Source organism: Pinus tabuliformis, chromosome 6 (genome assembly GCF_031772625.1).
Source record: "Pinus tabuliformis cultivar Carrire ecotype Pingquan chromosome 6, CPIR1, whole genome shotgun sequence".
NCBI lineage: Eukaryota > Viridiplantae > Streptophyta > Pinopsida > Pinales > Pinaceae > Pinus > Pinus tabuliformis.
Genome location: NC_142292.1, coordinates 587,091,634 through 587,116,212, shown reverse-complemented (window position 1 = coordinate 587,116,212; position 24,579 = coordinate 587,091,634). Strand labels below are relative to the sequence as shown.

Sequence of the window (24,579 nt, the reverse complement as noted above, 5' to 3'; positions counted from 1 at the left end):
AACGAGCATAATAGGAACATAAATACCATAAACATATCAACCATCAAAATCCATATATACATCAATGAATTTACACATGAAAATCAAGGGAATGAGTTTCTCATTAATGAATGCAATGAACCAACCGAAGATGGGACTACCATGTTCCACCTGACCATAGATTGGCTGAGCCAAGTCTCTCTTCAGCCAATCACTCCCGTTCCATATTCCAACCATGAATGTGGGACTCATAGGACACACCATAAACACCAATAAACATGGATGCCACCAAATTTCTTTGCCTACACCATGAGGAATTTGAGTGCCTCTTAACCTCTCAGGCTTTACCATGCATCCATAGTCTAATCCAAGGATCACTAGGCCCTACACTGAGACATACTCTTCAGGCTTTACCATGCATCCCATCCTAGTACCACTAGGCCCAATGGAGAGAAAATACACCTATTGGCTTTACTGTGTATCTCGCCATTCACTGGAAAGGATTCCTAGGCCCACCGAGGCACATAATCTCACTTTATCGTAACCCACAGTCTGGTTCAAGGGTTACTAGGCCAGTGGATTCGTGATCCTTAGTCTGGTTCAGGGACCATTGAGACCACGTGTTTGTCAATTCGAAGATCCACCCCACTCAGCTTCGAATCTAATTTGGGCATCCCACATAAACCAAATGAGAAAACCCATCTCATCAAAGCTATCAAGAAACGGAAAGGCTAGTCTGAAAATACTGTCACACCTAGAAAAACCCATGCCATGGTAGAAAAGAAACACATGCAATTCCATGCATGTCAAATCTAGCAAGGAAAATACACATGCAAGTCAATACCTGCAATGAATCCTGGTGTAGCTACTTGATCATGCCTTTCCTTGCTTGATCTTTGCTTTCTCTTTCCTTCTTTGTCTTTCTTGCTCCAATGCCAGAGTGCTCCAAGAAACTCTAATTGTCCAAGAGAGATAGAGAGATAGAATAATGAGAGAGCTCCAAAGATAAACCGACAAAATGTTACCAACTGATCCTAAGAAGCCTTTTTATGAATGAGGCCTCTATTTCCTTTATTTTCCATTATTTTCCTTCATTTTCCTCCTCTCATGCACCCTATGACCTTTCGCCTCCTTTTTCTCTTAATTTACATTATTTTCAAAAATAAATGTGCCAAAAATGCCATTTTTCATTTCCAAATCCTTATCCATTGCCTTTGCCAATTTCCTTAGCCATAAACTACCAAATGAACACCCATTAGAATGTCTTTCCCAACATTCAACTTGGAATAAGTGTCCCATCAACCATGATTATTGTTTTTACATTTTATTACATGGAATTTTCACGAGGGTGGTTACAGATAATGTCAATTTATGTAATAAACAAGTAACTTAATCCATGGAGAAACCCACCCCCTTGTGAAAATTGTCTCAAATCCATCAGAACTTTCATTGGAGTCACAGTTCTACCCCATTTGAGTGGAACTTCGCCCATGGAACTGCTACGTAGGAAGAACCCACCATTGCAACTACTAGTGCAAGAAGATACAAAAGTGTGGCATGTGATTTGTCACCCACAGCTTGACCTGTTGAAAATTTTTAGGAAAAGGACCCTTGAATAGTCTATTGACTAACTTCAGGTACAAATTTTCCAAACTTCTGAGTACTGAATTGAGCTATTTTACATGAATCCCAAGGATGTAATCCATTGAATAAATTATTATATTTAGAACTTCCATACAGACATCCTTTCAACTTTTGGACTAATCCAAGCATTAAAATTGATTGTTGAATTCGTATTGAAGTGTTCATAGGCGTGGTCATAACAACGGTCATAACAAATTATCCTGCTTGATGTGGTGTATTGTTTCATTATATGAAATCTCAACAAATAATTTTCATTCTTGCAAGGAAAACTTTGAACGTAAGCATTCATCAACTTCTCATATATGTCTAAAAAAAAGGTAGCATGTTTATGTTAATAGCTTTAAATGATCTAAGTGTAACGGCGTAGACTATTGATGGTTCCAACCTGCTCAATGATGGTTCCAGTCAGCATTAGAATAGGTATTTATTAAGAATTTTCATGGTGTTTACTATTTTTTCTTTAATTAATCAATATTTTAGTGATTAGTATAGGACATCACTATGCAAACAACTTAAGGTCAAACTCTCAAAATCAAAACATTTTGGATGTTGAGCATTTGAATGTGGGTTAAGAAGATTGACTTCCAGAGCCTAGTTTCCCTCCCTTATCCAAAAAAAACTTCACACGTACCCATAGAACATGGTTTGATGACTAAGTTAACAAGAGATGAAAATATATGATATATACTAAAAGAATTAAGAGACATCAATCATAGATCTTTTGATGAAATGCTATACATGGATTCAAATAGGTGTAAATTAATTTTGTTGAGAAATAATCCTCTTTTCAAGCAAAAATCTAATAAGATTATAGAAAATTCAATCAAGTTTTAAATAAATAAGAATTATGACTTTCTATATGGCTAGATTTCAGGAGAACAATTTGCTACGAGATTAAATGACTCCATTTAAATATATAAATATTAGGTTTAGTCAACTACAATAATAAGCACCATGCAAATTCTTGGAGAATGCTTTCTCACTCAAAAATGGCGAAAACTATCACCAGGAAGGTTGGAACCATGAACCATGAATGATTCCAACCTACCCCAGACAATTCCAGCCAGGCATTTATTACAAGTATGCATGGTGACACCTAGTAAGAAAAAGTTAACAAGTCAAAATATACTAATATGAAATAGACATAACAAGTCAAAATATATGAAATATACAAAAATAATTAAGTGACATCAACCATTCATCATTTAATGAAATGCAATCCACATGAGTTCACAATCACTATGGTGGATACTGAGAATACGTTACTTGAGCAACAAATTTCAAACATTTCCTTAATTTTGCGAGATAAATCTCCAAATTGATAAACATGAACCACTACAATAGCTACTCAAATATTGAAATAATAAGAGATTTGGACATTGGTTGGTTGGAAATTGTGTACAAAATGAAGAAGACCTACACAACTCCAATGTATTGTCAATTACTTGGTATCTTTTGTCTCTCTAGAAAACACAGTTTTCAGTAAGTGCTCAAAATTTCAAGAACAAGAATAGAGGGACAAGTTATAAACCCATTTCCTAGTTTATCTTATCTAATGTGATCATTAAATTGATGCAACATGCACAAAAAAATACCCATATTTACTTAAATAAACAACAAATCAACAAACACAAAGAACCATGTGGACTCCACATAACACGATTAACCGATACAAGAGGATCCTTAAGAATTGTTTCCTGTTGTCCAGAAAATGGGACAATCAGATTACTTAGAAAACTCATTACAAAGAATGGATAAGAAAGATACAAGTTATACTAATGAAATATTTCCAAAAATGACCAACAACAACCAAATGGACAAGTAAAGACCAGTCAGTGTAGATACCTAAAGCATTCCTAGCCTAAATCCACATAGGATACATCAAGGGAAACAAAATAAAGGTTTATAATGTACAATAGGTTAAGTCCAGGAACAAATAAAATTTTATTTTGTGACTATAAAGGTGTAAAGGTCATATATGTTACCTGCATGGAAGCTGAACAAGATCCAAGATCCCAAACCTTGAAATTTTTGTGAGCTAGTCTTTCCTGTGAACCTACTTCCCATACACCAATTTCACCCACATGTGTAGTGACTGGACCATAGTAACAATGAATGCATATTAGCAGCATACAATTACGTGCTTTATGAAATATGGATAATAATAATAGAACTCATTCCTTCTAAAGATAGAATATGCATTCCTAAGCATATGAATTAATCTAAACAAAAAAATAAACATTATAAAAAACAAATCCATACCTAAAAGTATGGTCTGCTGCAAAGGATGAAAATCCATGCTCTTCACTGGAGATTCCTGATTTAAAGTTCATGCAACAATCTTGGGAAGGTCATTTTGTGAATATAAGCCTTGTGGAAGATTTTGACCAAGATAACTAACCTACAAATTCATTATAGCTATGTTACCGAATCTGTCACGCCTAACGGCTAGATCTGTGGATCCCCCTATCAAAGATGGATGTTGAAAATGAAGCAAGAAATTCCTAATTTAATTTTCCCTTGAATTAAATTAGGATAAAATCAAAATTCCACATCACAAGGCAACTTGAATGAGTTAACTGAGTTGTTATCACTCAGTTATCTTAGTTAATTCGAGTTGAGGGCTTAACTTGAGTTATGTACAATGATTTCTAAATTTTAGGAGCCTATGTTGAGTTAATTTCAGTTGTAGCAATTTAATTCAGTTAAATTGAGTTATTTTCAGTTAAACTAGTTCCACCTATTGGAGGAACTAGTGGAGGGTCTAGTGCTGGGGTGTGTAATCAACAATCAACCAGCTAACTGATCAATCAACCTAAATTAACTCATGCATGCATTGAATTTGAGTTACCCAATTGAGATTGTAGTTTAAGGACAATGTAATATCAGTTGTAAACTAGTTGAAGTTGTACAGATGGTGCATGCAGTCAGACGAAGGACCTAAGGCAATTACACAATCAAGATGAGGGAATTTCCTATTTAATAGGGGTTAATACCTAGAGAAACAACACAAAGAAATAGGATCTTGGATACTTAGAAATTTGGCTAAGTATTGGCGAGGTTCAGTCAGTCAGGTAGAGAGATAGATTATACAACTACAGGTTGTACTCAGGGTTGAGAAAGCATATGTATTCATATTTATTATTTGATTAATGCAATACAGATAGTAAGGGGCTTTGAGCAATTGCTTTCCTCTAGATAAATCTATGTGCATGTGTTATGTTTCCTTTTGCATGTCTACGATTTCTGTTCTAAATGGTGAATTAACTTCCGCAGATGAGTAGAGTAGCTTCGAGTCTTGTGATTTAGTAATTTCATAAGTAGTTTTGAATACACATTAATTTCTACATGGTATCAGAGTAGGATTTAGATTAGAACTAGTCATTGAAGTCCTCATGTACAGTGATCATTGAAGAATTAATGAGTTGTTAAGAGGCAGATTTGATGGAGCCCTAGTTTAAAGCAAATCTAGAAGACCCTATGTGAAAACTTCTTAATGGAGCAAGAAGGCTACTAGTGGGTAGATCAGTGAGTCAATGTTTTGTGACACAAAAAGGAGTTATGATCATTGATATTGGCAGATTGAGGGGCAAAGATATTTCCCACAAGGAGATAGAGACTCAGAGGAATCTAGTTTCAAAGGGAGAAACCCTATGGAAGCTAATACTTCAGGATTTGGGAAGATCATATTCATTATTGCAGTGTTGTAGTAACATTGTGGAAGCAACAATAGAGTAGTAGCAAGAACAATATGAGTAGATCATATTTCACCATGAATGAAACCATACCTCTAGGAGTGAGGTGGGGTGAAGTAGATCCTTAGTCCAAGAGCTACAGAAATTTAGGCAAAGTCCATTGAGGTGTGTTTCTATCATGGATCATCACCCTCACTATAGGGGCCCACAATATTTAGTAGCAGGAGGATTAGTGTTAGTCAGATACTGAGGAGTTCAGAGCAGTGTTGACAACAAAGCAAGAGGCTCAATAGTAGAGTCAACAACAAAATTGTTTACGGATTAGACAATTGGAGACACAGTTGATTCAATTTGTTCTTTTTTATGCTTTCAGATGCAGATTTTGCAATACCAACAACAACAGTGAGAAGTGTTACATGCAATGCATTCCAAAGGTGTTGGATCAGGGTAGATTTGAATCCATTTCTTGTTGAGAGGGAGTGTTTAAAATGCAATAAGAAATTCCTAATTTATTTTTCCCTTGAATTAAATTAGGAGAAAATCAAAAATCCACATCACAAGACAACTTAAATGAGTTAAATGAGTTGCTATCACTCAATTGGTTTACTTAATTCGAGTTACGAGATTAATTTGAGTTGTGCACAATGATTCCTATATTTTAGGAGCCTGGTTGAGTTAATTTCAATTGTAGCGATTTAATTCAGTTAAAATGAGTTATTGTCAATTAAACTAGTTCCAACTGTTGGAGGAACTAGTGAAGGGTCTAGTAGTGGGGTGTGTACTCAGTGATCAACCAATTAACTGATCATTCAACCTAAATTAACTCATGCATGTAGAGAATTCGAGTTACCTAGTTGATATTGGAGTTTAAGGGTAGTGTACTATCAATTGTAAACTTGTTCAAGTTGTACAGAAGGTGCATGCAGTCAGAGGAAGGACCTAAGGCAATTGTGTATTCCAAATGAGGGAATTTCCTATTTAATAGGGGATAATTCCCAAAGAAACAACACAAGGAATATGAGCTTGGAGGCTTGAAAATTAGGTTAAGTATTGGCCAGGTTCAATCAGTCAAGTAGAGAGATAGATTATACAACTACAAGTTGTGCTCGGGCTTGAGCAAGCATATGTATTCATCTCTATTCTTTTATTAATGAAATACATATGATGAGCCCCGAATTGGGTAACTTATTAGGCTCATTTTGCCTAATTGTCCTTGTTCAATCCTCCATTTTTCATAGATTATGCATGTTTTTCTAGTATGTTTATGTTATTTGAACGAATAAGGGTGGTCACTCTACCTAGGAGGCTAATACGTGTTCATTTCAGGTTTTTTGGACAAATTTTGGAGAAAAGCCAAGCAATTATGGCCCAGGTGACAGCCAAGCTTGAGGTTAGGATTCATAGGAAGGTTGTATGTGGCATTAAATGTCCCTTCCTCGAAATCTCCACCCTCAACTCCGAGCTCAACAGGCCACCAAAACGAGTTCTAAAGGCGGCCAAGCAGCTTTGGAAAGAGTGATTGTTTTACTGCAGTTGGAACAGCCGAGTCCCTTGAATCTAAGAGGGCTGATAGCCCCCTCGTATTGTATAAATAAGAAGGCCTCTGCCTTCATAGTTTACTTTTGGAACTGTTGGTATTTTTGCATTATAGTGCTGTCATTTTGCTCAGCATGTTTTCTTGTAGCTACTGCTGTACAACTTTCATATGATGATTACTTTTGAATAATGAGAAGCAATCTTACTTGGCATCAGATCTGAGTTCTTTATAGGAGCCTGTAGCTCTTGGGGTTGGGGCCAACCCGAGTGCTAAGGCCTCCTTTATGTATTGTTATTTTTCTTCATGCATTTGCAAAATTATTTCTGTTAAAGTAGATTAAATCTTGTTGATTAACTAGGTCACTGTTAATGGTTAGAAAGACTTTTGATGCTTAGATTTAGTTGATAGGTTGTTTATAGGGAAAAGCTTCAAAAAAGGGCCATCAACCATCTCTGGTTTCACCTCTCCCGTAGTGGGATCAGGAGCTGTGATCAGGATAACCTTGCTACCCACAAAAACATTGATTTTGCTTTGCCATGCAATCACTAGTGTTTGATTTTCATGTATAGAAGTTGGTTACAAGTTCAGAATTTTGCTTGCTTAGTTGCATGAGTTAGTATACATGGTTTCATTGCAGTTCAACTTCTGTTCATTCTTTTTACTGACAGCTAGATCAGATTAGGTCAACGTAACTAGGTTTTTGATTTTACAAGTCTTCATCGGTTCAGTTGGAAAAACGACTTGTAGAGCACCTGTACCACTCCTTCATCTGCTTATTCTCCATCAACACCATCCACTCCACCCTCTACTTAGAATCCTTGCCTCACGTTTTCCATTTGCTCCCATAACCCTAATTTTGTGTAACATTGCTTCAGTCTTCTTTGAACCAAATCCAGCCATCTACACCTGTCCACAACTCCATCCACCAAGTCCTGGACCATCTCCAACCCTTATCCTACCTCCATACCCACTCCTTCATCTTTCTCCATCCATCCATCCTCCAAAATCCCATTTCTGAACATCCTGTAGAAAGTTACAGAACATCCTGTAGAAAATCACAGACATCCTGTAGAACCCCTGCAGACTTCCTGTAGAAGCTCACGAATGAGGTTTCTTGATAGCCAAACTCTGTGAAACTCTCTGGAAGGATGTTAGGGACCCCTTAGGCCCTCTCTGAACCTTCCCGACCTCATCCAAGCATTTCCTCTTGCCAATCCACCTCTGCACAGTCAAAACAATCAAATTGCATGCATGATAATTCTGACAACTTATTCAAAAATACAAAAAGATGTTTTTTTAGATGTTACTGTAGAAGTAGCTTAGATACATGTATTTACCTTCCTAGAATTCAATGGAATTTCTTTCAGTAGCTCGCATCCTCTTTCTTGCATCGGTAGGGATAAATGGTAAAATTGGGGTTTGATAGGGTTTACGTTTCCTTTTTGCTTTCCAGTTCCTTTCTGCAAGTAGATCAGCCCTATTTGAGTTAGCTTTTGTCCATCAGTTAAAAAGCTTCTTATTAGAGCTCATAGAAGTCAGCTTAAGCCCCTGGCAGACTTGTGCCAACTGACCAAGTGACAACTGCGACAAGAGCTAGTACTTGTGCATACAGCACCGTCGCTTCCAAGTTTGTTACGAACTACCGGGTTGATAAAAGTAAAGAAGGGAGTCCCAGGAGTTGCAGCATTATTGCTACAATACTGGAGCCCACCACTCTTTTTGGCGCCGTTGCCGGGGAAGCGTCAGAGTATTTGTGATTGCTGCGTTTCTTCTATTTTCCTACTCTAACCTTCTGCTAAGTAGTTTATTTTAGTTCCATTCTGCAATTTCATTTCTGAAAAAGTAAAATAGACATTTCCTGCTTTCATAGATTAGCCTTTCAATTCCGCAATTTCAATTCTGCAAGCGTAGTCTAGCATTTCATTCTAGCAATTTGATTTTAGCAAAGTAGATTAGTCCTTTCCTGCTTTCATTTCAATTCCGCATTTCCATTTCTGTTAGTTGCAATTCCATCTGTTTCAATTCTGTAGGTACAAGCAGAGAAAAAAAAAGCAAAAGCAACCAAAAATCCTTTCATGCCTCGTAGGAACAGAGATAATACCGGAAAATTCCTACCCAACACCCCCACCACCTCACTGAGTCACCCTTCTCTCTTCTTTGGTGGCAGTGATCTAGAAGAACCTATAGGTGAACCTCCTGATATATACGAAGATCCTATAACAGAAGAAGAGCAAGAAAACATTCCTTTTGAGACCATGGCTGACAACAGAAATGGTAGAGACGATGATGAGAGAATAGAAGGTACCTTCCCCATCCGAGAGACCAACGGGGACATGAAAATGAAGAACATAAGTCCCTCAGCCTTACCTCATTTCCATGGATTGACCACTGAAGACCCTGATACCTTCCTGTTTGAGTTTGCTATCCTTTGTTGAACTTATGACTATAGAGAAGATGAGTAAAAGTTGAAACTCTTTCCCTCTACCCTCAAGGATGCAGCATTATGTTGGTTCATGGGGTTACCTGGAAACAGTATCACTACTTGGGCTCAGATGCAGCAAGCCTTTAACAACAAATATCGGGATTACTGTAGGTCAAAGGAAACCAAGGGAGAAATCTTTCGGATGACCATGGGAAATGATGAGTCTTTAGAGGACTATGAGGAAAGGTTCCAACTTAGCTATAAACGGGCCAGGTGCACACTTGAACCTGAATCTCTAAAGCTGGTTCTGCTCTGAGGAGTCCCTGAAGACCTTCTAGATACCCTTCACATGCTAGCTGGAGGAGACATTTACCAACTACCTTATGAGGACATAAAGATTGTGTTTAGAAACCACTCTAGGGTAGCCCGGAAAAGAGGTAGGGGGAATCCACTTTCAGCTAGTACTACCTTCTCCAAGCATGAGTTTGCTAATCAGATGGAGGACCTCAAAAGTGAGATGAGACAAACCATTGCCATGCAACTTGATACTTTCTGAATCCAGCAAAAGAAAGAGGAAACTGAGAGGTCTTTGGCCATTTTCTGTCCCAGATGTACGAGGAAGCACCCCAAGAACGAGTGTCCATTGCACTCAGTAGAGGTGTGTTTCGTTTGTGAGGAGAACCACCCCACAAACCAATGCCCAACCTTGCCTGGATTCAAAGCCATGTACCAGGGGACTGAGGCACCCACTGAACCTCTCTACTTCCTCAACCAAAGGAGGCCTCATGGACCCAGACCTTACCAGCAGGGGATGCAAGGGACATCCCAAGCTTATTATAGCCCCAACCAATCTGGTCACATGCCTTCTTGGGGTCCCCCTACTCATCCTTCCTGGTCTGCACCACCTCCGTGATCTTATCCACCTCAGTACCATACTCAACCCACTGCTCATTCGTTTCACTCACATGTCCAGCCACAGCCTCAGTGGAATGCACCTCAACCGGGGTGGAGGCCCCAATACAACTCTCTTCCCATCATTCTGCCTCCACCACCGGCTCAGCCACAACCATTACCTCCTGCTCCTCCAAGACAACCCTAGATGCCTCCTCAACCGAACTCGAACCTCAACAACCGATAGGCCCAGCAGGTATACACTGGGGAGACAACATGTCCTACCTATGCTGTGGAGATCCAGGAGATCAACCTGCGATCAGGGAAGACCCTTCCAGATCGCCAACCTCCTCCCCCAGAGGATGAGGAAGACAAATAGGAAAGTGAACCCAAAGCCATTCCACCCTTCCTGAGTGACTAACAGTAACCCCACAACAAAACCCAGAGGAGACTGAACTTCTGGGGGAACTGAAACAGTTGTGTGTGAAAATACCACTTCTCTAGGCCGTCAAAGATGTACCGATATACAACAAATTGATTAAGGAGAAGTGTTTCAGGCACCCAGGCAGGAGAAAGAGAGATGCCTCGACTATCAATGTCATAGGACAACTGTACGATCTAATAATGGGGCAAGTAATCTGTCCAAAGTATTTAGACCCTGGGAGTCCTGTAGTTGATGTCCACATCAATGGCACCATAATTCCCCATACCTTGATTGATCTAGGGACTGCCATTAATGTGATGACCAGGGACACCATGCTTAAACTCAACCTTCAGAGTTCCTTAAGGAAGACCTCGACAGTCCTGCAGTTGGCAGATCGCTCCACCGTGACTCCCGAAGGGATTGTGGAGGATGTCTTGGTCTCTGTTGACTCTTGGGAGTATCCTGCGGACTTCTTGGTCCTTCAGCCAAAGGCTAAGCTCACTGGATACCCCCTCATTTTGGGAAGGCCTTGGTTAGCCACTGCGGATGCTTACATCAGTTGCCGAGCTGGAAACATGACCATCAAAAATGGTCCTATGTCCAAGCAGCTAGTCCTATACCCTCCTGCCCAACCTCTGCTAGAACATGACTTACCACTCTGGTTGGAAGAAGGAGATGAGGATGAGGTTTACTCTGCACCCTTTTGCACAATAGAAACCACTAGGGGAGGTCCTCAAACCGAGGATGATTTGATTAAGACTTTGATTCAAAATCCACCTCCCAGTGCACTATCCTTAGAGGAATTGGTGGAGGATACCCAAGCCAACACCTAGTGGACCTCTGTGTGATTGATCCAACCTCTCCCAGAGTTAAGAATGTGGAGTTTGGTCCCGAAAGAACTTTAAAGATCAGTTCTTCCCTATCTCCTTCCCAAGAGAAGGAGCTATGTAGCTTACTGAACAATCATTTAGATGCTTTCGCTTGGAGCTATAAGGAGATGAAAGGAGTCCATCCTTTGGTCTATACCCATCACATCTACATCAAAGAAGATTGTAAACCAGTCAGGCAGCCTCAGAGGAGAATGAATCCAGCCCTGAAAGACATCGTCAAGGAAGAATTGCAAAAATTATTGGATGCAGGATTCATCTACCCTATCTCCGATAGTGAGTGGGTTTCGCCTCTAGTGCTGGTGCCCAAAAAGAATGGGAAGTGGAGAATCTGTGTAGATTACCGAGAACTTTAAAAAGCCACTAAGAAAGACCATTTCCCTTTGCCTTTCATAAATCAGGTTTTGGATGGACTGGCAGGGAAGAAGTTGTTCTCTTTCGTATATGGGTTCAGCAGGTATAACCAAATCCAAATTAGCCCGGAAGACTAAGATAAAACCACCTTCACCTGTCCTTGGGGTACCTTTGCCTATCGAGTCCTTCCCTTTGGGCTATGCAACGCTCCTGCCACTTTCCAAAGAGCAATAATGAGCATCTTTTATGAGTTGGTCCATGATTCGGTAGAAATCTATATGGATGACTTCACTCCTTATGGGTCCAACTTCCAAGAAGCATTGACCAATCTGGGAAAAGTTCTAACCAAGTGCATTGAAATGAACCTGTCCCTTAGTCCTGAAAAATGTGAATTCCTGATGACTGAAGGGACCGTGCTAGGTCATACCATTTCTCGGCAAGGATTACAGGTGGATCCTAATAAAATTGCTATCATCCAAAAGGTCCCACCTCCTTAAAAGTTAAGAGATGTTTGGAGTTTCCCAGGCTTAGCAGGATATTATCGAAGATTCATTAAAGACTTCAGTAAGCTAGCCTCACCTTTGTTTGGACTCTTAGGGAAGGATGTTGAGTTTAAATGGACTGACAACTGTCAAGGGGCACTGGATGAGTCGAAAGATAAACTGGTGTCCGCCCCGATCTTGAGAGGTCCAAACTGGGCCCTACCTTTCCACATCCACACTAATGCCTCAAACAAAGCCATAGGGGCAGCCTTAGGACAAGTTGAGGAGAAACTCCCATATGCCATATACTTCGTTAGAAAAAACCTGTCCAAGGCAGAAATGAACTATACGGTAACCGAGAAAGAGTTCCTGGCTGTAGTCCATTCCCTAAACAAGTTCAGACACTACATCACTGGTTATCAAAAATTTGTACACACTGATCATGATGCGATTAGATATTTAATGAATAAGCCTGATGTCAATGATCGTATTATTAGATGGTTACTTTTGTTACAACAATTTGATTTGACGATTGTCGACAAGCCAGGTAAGGAAAATGTTGTTGTTGATTTCTTGTCTAGATTGGACTTGCCTGCAGGTGAAGAAGGAACAGTGGATGACCAGATGCCAAATGAACATCTGTTTGCTATCTTGGTACTCTCTCCATGGTTTGCTGATATAGCAAATTACTTGGTCTCAGCACAGTTTCCTCCACATCTATCCTCAAAAGAGAAGAGCAGAATTGTAAGGAAGAGTGCCCCGTTCACTTGGATCGGGGGCAACCTGTTTAAACTTGGCCCAAATCAGATCTTGAGATGTTGTGTTAGGGAGGAGGAAGTCTTTGACATCCTCCTAACCTGTCATGATGGACCTTGTGGAGGCCACTTTGCAGCAAAAAGGACTGCCTTCAAAATTCTACAGGCAGGCTACTATTGGCCTACTCTTCATCAAGATGTCAGAAGATACATCAGCCAGTGTGACTGATGTCAGAGGATGGGGAAACCGACTCCAAGAGATGAAATGCCTCTCCAACCTCAAGTGACCTTCGAGCCATTTGAGATTATGGGGCATAGATTTTGTGGGTCCTATCAACCCTCCTTCAAAGCAACGGTCTTACATCATTGTGTGCACCGACTATCTGACCAAGTGGGCAGAAACGAAGGCAATCAAAGCAGCAACAGAAGAAAAGGTGGCTGAGTTTTTGAGGGAAAATATCTTCTACAAGTATGGCTACCCAAGAGAGTTAGTCACAGATCAAGGAAGCCAGTTCACCGCCAACTTGATTGAAGATTTGCTCGCTCATCACAAGATCAAGCACAAGACTTCCACCCCCTATCATCCTCAAGCAAATGGGCAGGTGGAAGTCACTAATCGAGCATTGGAAGGGATTTTGACTAAGGTTGTGAGCAGCAGCAGAAAGGATTGGGCAGATCGCCTGGTTGAGGCCACCTGGGCCTACAACACCACTTGGAAGACCACAACCGGTTTCACACCTTATGAGCTGGTCTACGGGAAGAAAGCTTTGCTGTCCATAGAGTTCGAGTACAATACATTGAGGGTGGCAGCTCAGCTGGACCTAGATCTCAGCCATGCTCAATGTGAAAGATTGTTGCAGCTGAATGGATTAGATGAACACAGAATGCAGGCCCTTCTCCACTCAGAGGTAGTTCAACTCCAGAGGAAGATATGGCATGACTGGCACCTTAATGAAAAGCAATTCCAGCCGGGAGATTGGGCGCTGCTGTATGACTCAAGATACAAGGATTTCAAAGGAAAGCTAAGGACAAGATGGTTAGGACCATATATATTGGAGAAATGCAATGACAATGGTTCAGTCCTTATCAGGACCATTGATGAGGAAGCCATCCCCATGCTTATCAATGGGCATCGATTGAAAATCTACAAGAAACCCCTTTCAAGGCAGGAGTTCATTGAAACTATGGAAAAATCAGTGCTGGTAATAGAGCAGGGTTCTGCCCCTATTCCGGCCACACCTTGATCATTCAAAAAAAAAGAGGAATAAAAAGATCCCTAGACGAAAACCTCTCTGAGGTGGCCAGGGCAGGCAGTGAGGGTGAAAACCTCAGGGAGGTGCCCCTACTGTCTCTCAGAAAATAAAGAATTTGAATAAAAAGATCCTTGGGTGAAAACCTCTCTGAGGCGCCCAGGGCAGATAGTCGGGGTGAAAACCTCATAAAGGCGCCCCTGTTGTCTTTCAAAAAAAAAAAAAAGAAGAAGAAACAGCTCTGATCTTTGAAATTATTGCAGGTTGCAGGGAATACAGCGCTGATAAAGAAGGTCATGCAAAACGAGGACAAGGGGCTGTACCAAGTCACCAGACATCCTCACAGACACTCCCTCCATGACCACTCACTTTTTCCAGGATTTGGACACATTCGGGTCAAGATTCGACCTCCTACAGGAAGTTCCAAGGCTTTCTACAGGAAGTTCTGCATTTCTACAGGAAACATCCTGTAGAACCTTTGGGCAGGCCAAAATCGATTCTGGAGAAGGATTTAAAGCTTGGAGTTTGTTGGTTAGGCCTGCAGCCATCCCTCTTTCCCATCCATCACCTGCTTCATCTCTGTCCACCGCCATTACCACAATTTGGTCCCGTATTCCTGCACAGTGATGCAAAAAGTCCTGTTTTCCTCAGAGTGAATTCTTTTTCCTAAGGGACAAATCAAGTGTTCAAAAGCTCGCACACTCTACCTGTCAAAAGCTTCAATAGGACCCTTCATCCATGACTATAGCCTTGCCCGTTTCAGCGTGCAGCCCAGGAGGAGAAGCAACTATAGGATGTCCTACAGGAATCCTGTAGCAGCTGATCCACCTAGAATACACACTATGGAGTCAAGAGCAGTTGAAATCAACACAGGAGGCATGCAACCAGCTCCGTGTAAATGAGAACACTTCCTCGACAACTGAGAAAAGATGTGGCTGTGCATGCAACGTTCACCACCAGAGGACCAGGTCCTGAAAGCCTTGCATCCAACATCAGCCAAAGAACAAAGGAATTCCAACGCCTATGCACGAAGCAGCAGTGAGCAAAGCCAGCGTTTCACGTCCAGAAACCTGCGAAACACATCCACGGCCACACAGGTAAGTGCTTAACCTTATTTCATCAGATTGCATAAGATATACTATGAACACTGCATATCTGTGAATGGTGCAGATTGAACGAATGCAATGGTCAGTCAACTGGTCACCCACAGCTAGTAGAATTGCTTCATGGGATCTGAACGAGCTCGGTTACACTCGATTCCACCAGAAGGACGCGGAGCCGACACGTGGGAAGTGTCCAGTCAGGGAAAATCAGCAGATTTGCAGTGAAATCGGCGGACTGACAGGGATGACGGTGGGTAATGGCAGAGATAGACATTGGCAGTCAGAGACACGCCGGGGAATGATGGCTGTGACGTTGTCTAACGGCTCAGCCTGGACACCTCACCCCCCGTGCCATGAATTGCACCGTATTTCAAAATCATTCGGCCAGAGAACTCACATTAACCACTGTCATTTACGCCTACCACTAGTTTTCAGCAACGTGAGTGTCCTCCTCCTCTGTAGTTCGTTAGCCCAAGTTTCTCGGCCTGGTTCAAAATCTTCCGCATCCCAAGCTTGTTCAGAAGCACCATGACGTCCCCCAGAAGCCAGAAAAGCTCTCTACAGGAAGGAGCTCTACAGGATGCTGAGACTATTCTACAGGAAACACTGGCTAGGTTGAAGGAGACTGAAGCAATGGAGGGTGAGGTAGCTAAATCACCACAGGAGGAAGAAAAGGTAGAAAACATTGTAGAACCTAGCCCCCAGCCCAGCTTGGGCTCCTACTATAACTTCTTGGAGGCCAGAAAGATCATTCCTCAAAAATTCACAGTGCCACTTTTCCTTGCACTAGAAGAAGAGAGAGTGAGGACCCACACTTGGATGAAAATCGCTAAGTCCAAGGGGGTGGCGAATATAGGTCCTCTGGAGGAACAACTCAAAGAGGCAAGAAGGGAATTGGCTCTAGTACGACATGTGGAGAGCAGCCAGCGGGTCAGGCTACAGGAAGAAAATGAGCTGCTTAGACAGCAGCTACAATTACAGGGACAGAGGAAGGAAGACAGGCCTCATATCTTGGGGGAACAACAGCAACAGGAGGAGCCCACAACAACCAGAGATACCCCTGATGAACAACAGAGAAAGGAAGGGGTGCAGACTGAAGTTGAGATACTGAATCGGCAGCTACAGGAAAAAGAATTGGAGACACAATCTCTGAAACAGCAGATACAAGAAAAGGAGGCCCAACTAGCCTGCATGGCCAGCTAGGCAATGGAAGCTCTGCAGTGTAGGCAGCCTGCCAAATCCTATGCCCTATACCTCAAGGATCAGTGGTTATAGTTTCAGATCAATACCTTGGCTCAAAGGGGCATCACCCCATTCCAAAATTATCATCAGTTTGCAGCTCTATGTGGCAGTAGTTCATCTGAGGATAGGGCCAAATTATCAGAGTTCTACTTGCACAACTTTGCCCTTCCAGACATGAACGCATGGGATCCTAACACGGTGGTAGGGGATGTCCAGCTTATGGCCATGGCCTCTTGGATGAGCCATGAGGAGAAGAGAGCAGCAAAGGTCCGCAATATCATAGGCAGAGAGCTCAGTGAGCCTCTCATGATCAAAGTAGAGCCAGATGACCCATCAGCAGTGATAAGCACCCACCAGCACTTGGCCAACAGTCCTCAGGAGCTACTGGAGTACATTGAGCAACAGGTTCAAGCCATTGCCCATTTTGAGGATATGGAGAGACTGTTGGGAGAAAACTGTATGCATGCCTACACAAGGCGGTGGAACACACTGCCTCACAGCCTGAAGATAAAATAATACCACTCTCCCACCAGGATGAGGGAAGCCTTGGCAAGGGTACCCCTCTACAAAAAGTTGATGCAAAATTTGTAGGCCAATTGTATTGGCTTGAAGTTCAGTCCTCCTTTACTTTTGGGATTGCTAGAAGGAGTGAAGGAAGAGGAAGAAGGTAGAAAATGGGAGGAAGTGGAAAGGAAGGCAGGATTCCATGACCGGGAAGAGGATATCATAGCAGAGGCTTGGGACGTGAGGGAGGCGATCAAATCCATAAAGGATGATGAGTTGGACTAGTTGCTTAGAGGATGAGCAACCCATTTAGCAGGGGGGTGATGATGAGCCCCAAATTGGGTAACTTATTGGGCTCATTTTTCCTAATTGTCCTTGTTCAATCCTCCATTTTTCATATATTATGCATGTTTTTCTAGTATGTTTATGTTATTTGAACGAATAAGGGTGGTCACTCTACCTAGGAGGCTAATACGTGGCCATTTCAAGTTTTTTGGACAAATTTTGGAGCAAAACCAAGAAATTATGGCCCAGGTGATAGCCAAGCTTGAGGTGAGGATTTGTAGGGAGGTTGTTTGTGGCATTCAATGGCCCTTCCTCGAAATCTCCACCCTCAACTCCGAGCTCAACAGGCCACCAAAACGAGTTCTAAAGGCAGCCAAGCAACTTTGGAAAGAGTGACTATTTTACTGCAATTGGAACAGCCGAGTCCCTTGAATCTAGGAGGGCTGCTAGCCCCCTTGTATTGTATAAATAAGAATGCCTCAGCCTTCGTAGTCTACTTTTGGAATCGTTGGTATTTTTGCACTATAGTGCTGTCATTTTTCTCAGCGTGTTTTCTTGTAGCTACTGTTGTACAACTTTCATATGATGATTATTTTTTAATAATGAGAAGCAGTCTTACTTGGCATCAAATCTGAGTTCTTTATAGGAGCCTGCAGCTCTTGGGGTTGGGCCCAACCTGAGTGCTAAGGCCTCCTTTATGTATTGTTATTTGTTCTTCATGCATTTGCAAAATTATTTCTGTTAAAGTAGATTAAATCTTGCTGATTAACTAGGTCACTGTTAATGGTTAGAAAGAATTTTGATGCTCAGATTTAGTTGATAGGTTGTTTATAGGGAAAAGCTTCAAAAAAGGGCCATCAACCATCTCTGGTTTCACCTCTCCCTCAGTGGGATCAGGAGCTGTGATCAGGATAACCTTGTTGCCCACAAAAACACTGATTTTGCTTTGCCATGCAATCACTAGTGTTTGATTTTCATGTATAGAAGTTGGTTACAAGTTCAGACTTTTGTTTGCTTAGCTGCATGAGTTAGTATACATGGTTTCATTGCAGTTCAACTTCTATTCATTCTTTTTTACTGACATCTAGATCAGATTAGGTTAATGTAACTAGGTTTTTTATTTTACAAGTCTTCATCGGTTCAGTTGGAAAAATTACTTGCAGAGCACCTGTACCACTCCTTCATCTGTTTATTCTCCATCAGCACCATTCACTCCACCCTCTACTTAGAATCCTTGCCTCATGTTTGTCATTTGCTCCCATAACCCTAATTTTGTGAAACATTGCTTCAGTCTTCTTTGAACCAAATCTAGCCATCTACACCTGTCCACAACTCCATCCACCAAGTCCTAGACCATCTCCAACCCTTATCCTACCTCCATACCCACTCCTTCATCTTTCTCCATCCATCCATCCTCCAAAATCCCATTTCTGAACATCCTGTAGAAAGTTACAGAACATCCTATAGAAAATCGCAGACATACTGTAGAACCCCTACAGACTTCCTATAGAAGTTCACGAATGAGGTTTCTTAATAGCCAAACTCTGTGAAACTCTCTGGAAGGATGTTAGGGACCCCTTAGGCCCTCAGTGAACCTTCCCGACCTCATCCAAGAATTTCCCCTCGCCAATCCACCTCTTCACAGTCAAAACAGTCAAATTGCATGCATGATAATTCTGACAACTTATTCAAAAATACAAAAAGAAGTTTTTTTCAGATGTTACTGTAGAAGTAGCTTAGATACATGTATGTACCTTCCTAGAAGTCAATGGAATTTCTTTCAGTAGCTCGCATCCTCTTTCTTGCATCGGTAGGGATAGCTGGTAAATTTAGGGTTTGCTAGGGTTTGCGTTTCCTTTTTGCTTTCCAGTTCCTTTCTGGAAGTAGATCAGCCCTCTTTGAGTTAGCTTTCATCCATTAGTTAAAAAGCTTCTTCTTAGAGCTCATAGAAGTTGGCTTAAGCCCCTAGCGGACTTGTGCCAGCTGACCAAGTGACAGTTGTGGCAAGAGCTAGTACTTGCGCATACAGCACCGTCGCTTCCAAGTTTGTTACGAACTACCGGGTTGATAAAAGTAAAGAAGGGAGTCCCAGGAGTTGCAGCATTATTGCTGCAATACTGGAGCTCACCAACATATAGTAAGGGGTTTTGAGCAGTTTCTTTCCCTTAGATAAATATTTGTGCATATGTGATGTTTCCTTTTGCATGTCTATGATTTGTGTTATAAATGGTGAAATAAATTTTGCAGATAAGTAGAGTAGCTTCTGTTAGCTTCCTTTTGCAACAAGTATTCATATTTCATGATTGACATTTTTACATGCCAAATATGTCATCTTTCATGCTGCAAGGTTCCATATTTCCTTAAGAGGCCAAAGAAGAGGCCATGAAAGTGTGCTAGTCTAAGTGCCACTGCTGTATTCCAATTTTGATGAGTTATTCCATTTTTGAAGAGTTTTTAGTTAAGGGAAGGCCAAACAGCTTAATCTTGGCTTCCCTAGGTTTCAATTGCTTGTTTTAGAAAATAGAGAATAAACATCTGTCCAAACTATTTAATCTTGGCAGATTTGTAGATAGGTAGAGAAACAAGGGTGCTCAATAGCTTAATCTGAGCCCCTAGATGCAATAAGTGTAGATTTAGATAGGAGGAGAGCAAGAAGAAAAGAATGAAAAGTTGGGTATGCTAGTTCAAGTGCACCCAAACCAAAAAGAAGAGAAAATTCTAGGTGAGTAGGCCGGGTAAGTAGCTTTGTGGTTGCAGAATCAATGATTGTGATCAATTTTGTGTTTCAAAGTGATATTGTACTTCAGATCACAAGTATGAGGCAATTTTCCATTTGGATCAGCTCAAGCGAGGCATGTCTAACTCCCCCTTCTTCCTATTTCCCCAAATCATTCACTAACCTTCCCAAAGAGGTCAAGATTTGCTTGACATCTCTTAGTTTCACCATATTTCATATCATTTGCCTTGGTAAAGACCTTCTTTGCTCAAGGAGTGTTCATATTTCCTCTATGAGTCATTTTCCCCTTTAAAATAGCCTAAGATCTTCAAACTTAGCGCTTTCTTATCATTTTCATATTAATTTCTAACTATACTATGTAACTCCCTATCTATTTCCCCTTCCCCTACCAAAAAACACTAAATAGCTCCCCTATGTACATATCCCCTCCCTCTGGTTGAAAATAACCATAAGTATGCTTGGGATTTGCTAAGTTTATCTGAAACTTGGCAAGAACCCTCATTTTACCCCTTTAAGCCATCTTCCCATGCAAAGGACTCATTCCTATGCATAAACCCTTCCAAGTGTCTAAAAAGCCATCATTAACCATGTTTTAACCTTTCTCAAAGGCTCAAAACCCTTCTCAAGCACATAAATCCCCTTCCAAATGCTTTTGGACTCCTTCCAAGCATTAAAGCCCCTCTTCTTAGGCTATCGGACCCCTTCTGATGCCTTGGAATCCCTTCAAAATCATAAAAAAGGCCTTATTTAACCCCTCCGATCCATAAGACCCTGCTCCGAATACAAAAGCTCCCTTTTGTACCCCCTTCGATGCGATATCGCAGTTGGGAGGGGGCAGTGATATGTAAAGGCCCATATATGTGTTGTCTGATGGTTTATCGTCGATCGCAACATTGCATCGGCATATTGCAATGCTTCGTTCCCATGATACAATGCCCCCGACCCCTCCGCCGATGCGATATCGCTATCGCACCCGAAAGCGATATCACTATCGGAATCCATTCATTATCGCATTTCTATCGCATTCCATCTTTCTACCGCGAACGCATGTTTTTCATATATTTTCCCTTTAACCACAGATACATATATCTCCGCCATATCGCAATTTCCCCGCTTTACCGTTAAACTTAAGTTTTTATAAAACTTAAGTTATAACGTAAAAACCCCGCATTTCATATATCGCAAATAATCCCGTTGGTAAAGCCCTGATGTAATCATGGCCATCCATCATCCTGCCCAGATCAACGGTCCAGATCGTTTCAGCGATTGCCAATTTTGGCGATCGCATATATGTATATACCCATGTCCCCGCCGACTGCCGAAATGCCGAGTTAATCTCAGTCACCCATTCGGGCCTGAAGATCAACGGCTCATGATTTATCGCATCATTCCCATATATATGGCTCCAACCAGTGGAGCCAAAATATTATAAAGGCACGACATGTATATATTTCAGGTCCGCGAACCCATTCCATTATAAAACCGTCGATTTGGGTTCCGCCGATGGGCCGGACCCGATTTCAAATAAAAGTGGGCCTATAAGCATTTCGGGTCCGCCCTCTATATCGCTCATCGCAAGTTTTTATGTGTTGGGACCGCCGATCGGCCGATCGTCGAGTTAGCGCCGGCCGTTGGATCGGCCCGCGCCTGATCCAACGGCCGTGATTTAATCTAGTGAACAGTGTCGCTCCCGCCCCGGATTTTTGCGATTTTTGCGTGCAAATGGGTTTTTTGCCTGTTTTAAAGGAAAAGGCAGAATTTGTTCATATTTTCACATATATGCCTGCGCCCTCTCCCAATAAGGGAATTCATGCATTTCTAAGCCATTGGTAGAAAGCTCCAAGCCCGGTTTTGTTCCAAAAGGCCAGTCTCGGCCTCAACAAAGCCATCAGTGTCCATTCCTCCTCCTGTTTGGCAGTTTTCTCCAGTTTAAACATTATTTTGATCGGCCAAGCGCCGATAGCATTCCAAAAGCAGCAAAAGGCCTTGCAGCAGTTATTTGGGCCGAACAGCGGCCATAAAGGGACGATGGGACAGTCAAAGTATATCAGCCAAAGGAAAAGGCCCAGATTCAGTGCCAAAGTGTATCAGGATGCGGCAAAGTATATCAGTGAAGAAATATCAGCGGCCCGAAGCAGGAAAACATTAAAGAGCCCCCCAGCAAAGTCAATAAAGCAGCTCTGAGCCATAAATGCTCACCAACTCACAGTTTTGGCCACTTAAGGCAGCAGAACCACTTGCAGGTGCAGATGAATGAATTTAAAGCACAGTTATGGCTAAAAGATCCAGCACAAAGCCATAAGGACAGATTTTAAACCATTTTTGAGGCGGTTGCCCCAGCGCAGCTCATATAGATATTTCTTGCATTTACTTTTGTACAAATTAGGTTAAGGCGCTTATTTCATGAGATCTCTCTCAGATCTGTTGTTTGTAGATATTTTCCCTATATAAACCACCCTCTTCATTGTAGAAAGGGTTGGTTGGTTGATAACTTCCTCTCCAAACTTGCACTGTAATTTTTTTGAGAGCCTCTATAATCAAAGATCGCTGGAATGCTTGGATGATGAACTGTCTGTTGTGTTTAATGGCTGAAGAGTGACTATGGGATTCTAATGCTTCTACATAGCCCAATAAGTGTTTCTCACCTCTGTTTACAGTTTACATGTGTTTATGCCACCATTGTATCACTATCTAAATAGCAGGAAGAAAGAATAGTTCAGAGCTTACTTAGTTGTATTCTGTTCTCAATTTTTGTGATTTATCTATGTTTTCCTCTGAATTAGTCCTTAATATGAATACTGATTTGCTCATATTTAAGCTAGTTCCTTCATATATGAATGTCGTTTAGGAATCCTTGATTGCTCCTATATAAATGTCCATTCACCTTCCCTCTGTTAGCATAATGAGAGCTACTTAGCTGCCTTTCATTCACTGACCTTCATTCCATCTTTATTCCAGCTTGATATTGTTCTATGTGTAGCTATCCTGCTCTGTATTCCTCTTGTGACCAAGAAAACGCAACAGCAAGCCCTAATCCATGACTCCATGCCCAATGGTTTGAACTTCTCACACTATGCATCCCAACTCTGTTTGAAAGAATCCTCCTTCCCACCAAAACTTAAACAAAACCCCTTGAACTCAATAACTAGCCTAAAATCATCATCAAAAAAGCTAAATCATTAAGGGAGAGCCCTCTCTGATTGCAGGTGGGCTAGCACCTGCAGTCCAAAGATTGGTTTGTGGTTACCTCGGTCGTATCCCTTTAAGGAGCTTAGGGACAACCTGAGTGTTAACATAATGGTGACTCCACTGGGGAAAATCCTCAGATAATTTCACAAATCAAGTTGGAAAGCTCCGCTAGGAAGGAACCAGACCTTCAAAAGTTTCTTTCTAACCCATATATTCTTAGAAAAATCCCCAAAAAACAAGCTAGAAGCTGGCTCCCAAAAAGAATTCGCGTTATACAAGGTCAAATCCAGACCCAAATCCCCCAGCTGCTTTTGAAAATCCGAATTTAATCCCAAGAAACCTCAGGAAGCTAGAGCGAATAGAGGATTTTGCTGATTCTAGTCCTGAAACAGCTCAACCAAGTTGTGTTCCAACCCCTGTCAAAGTTTTATTTCGTTCAACCCCTACTTCCCCTAGTTCATCATCCACCTCTCAAATCACTCCTTCCACACCTCCATTCACTGCACATACTACCACTACCACCACTGTTATTACTACTGTCCCAGTCGTTCCATTTATCCTTGTTGTTCCACCTATACCTGTTAATATGGCTAATAGATATGCACCTCTGCAATTACCAGCAAATCCAGGGGCTATGCCTCAGGATTACCAAACCAAAATAACTTATTTTGATGGCACAAGTGCCTGCACAGCCCTTCAGCATACAAAGAAAATGAAGGATTAATTTGAAAGCTATGAGATTGACGATGATGATGTGAGAATGAAGATTTTTCTCCAAAGTTTGATAGGTGATGTCAGGGTTTGGTTTAGAGCACTCCCAGCCAATTCCATAGCGGACCCAGAAGCCTTATACCAGTCATTTATCAACAGATGGGAGAAAGAGAAAGACCCCTTGCACATATTATCTGAATATGACACCATCAAAAGAGGCCCTCAAGAGGTTGTCTTAGACTATTGTGCAAGATTTAATAATGTTTATAATGCAATACCACAGAACTTAAGACCTCCACCTGATCTTGCTTTGTACAAATTCCCTGATGGTTTTGATACTGACATGGCTTATCAGTTAAGGGAAAGAGCCCCTCAAAGCCTTGTAGACATGCAAAACGTTGCTGTTAGTGTGGAGGCAAATCTAATTGCCAAAAGAAACAGAGCTAGAACTGAGAGAAGAACCACCTTCAAGGAAGAACCCTCAGCCT

General features: G+C 41.5%; 1 pseudogene; it reads right to left on the bottom strand.

Moving 5' to 3' along the window:
- Window positions 1-3,228: 3,228 nt before the first annotated feature.
- The window catches only part of LOC149259917 (protein TOPLESS-RELATED PROTEIN 2-like), a 43,086-nt pseudogene continuing 21,735 nt past the window's right edge, over window positions 3,229-24,579 (bottom strand).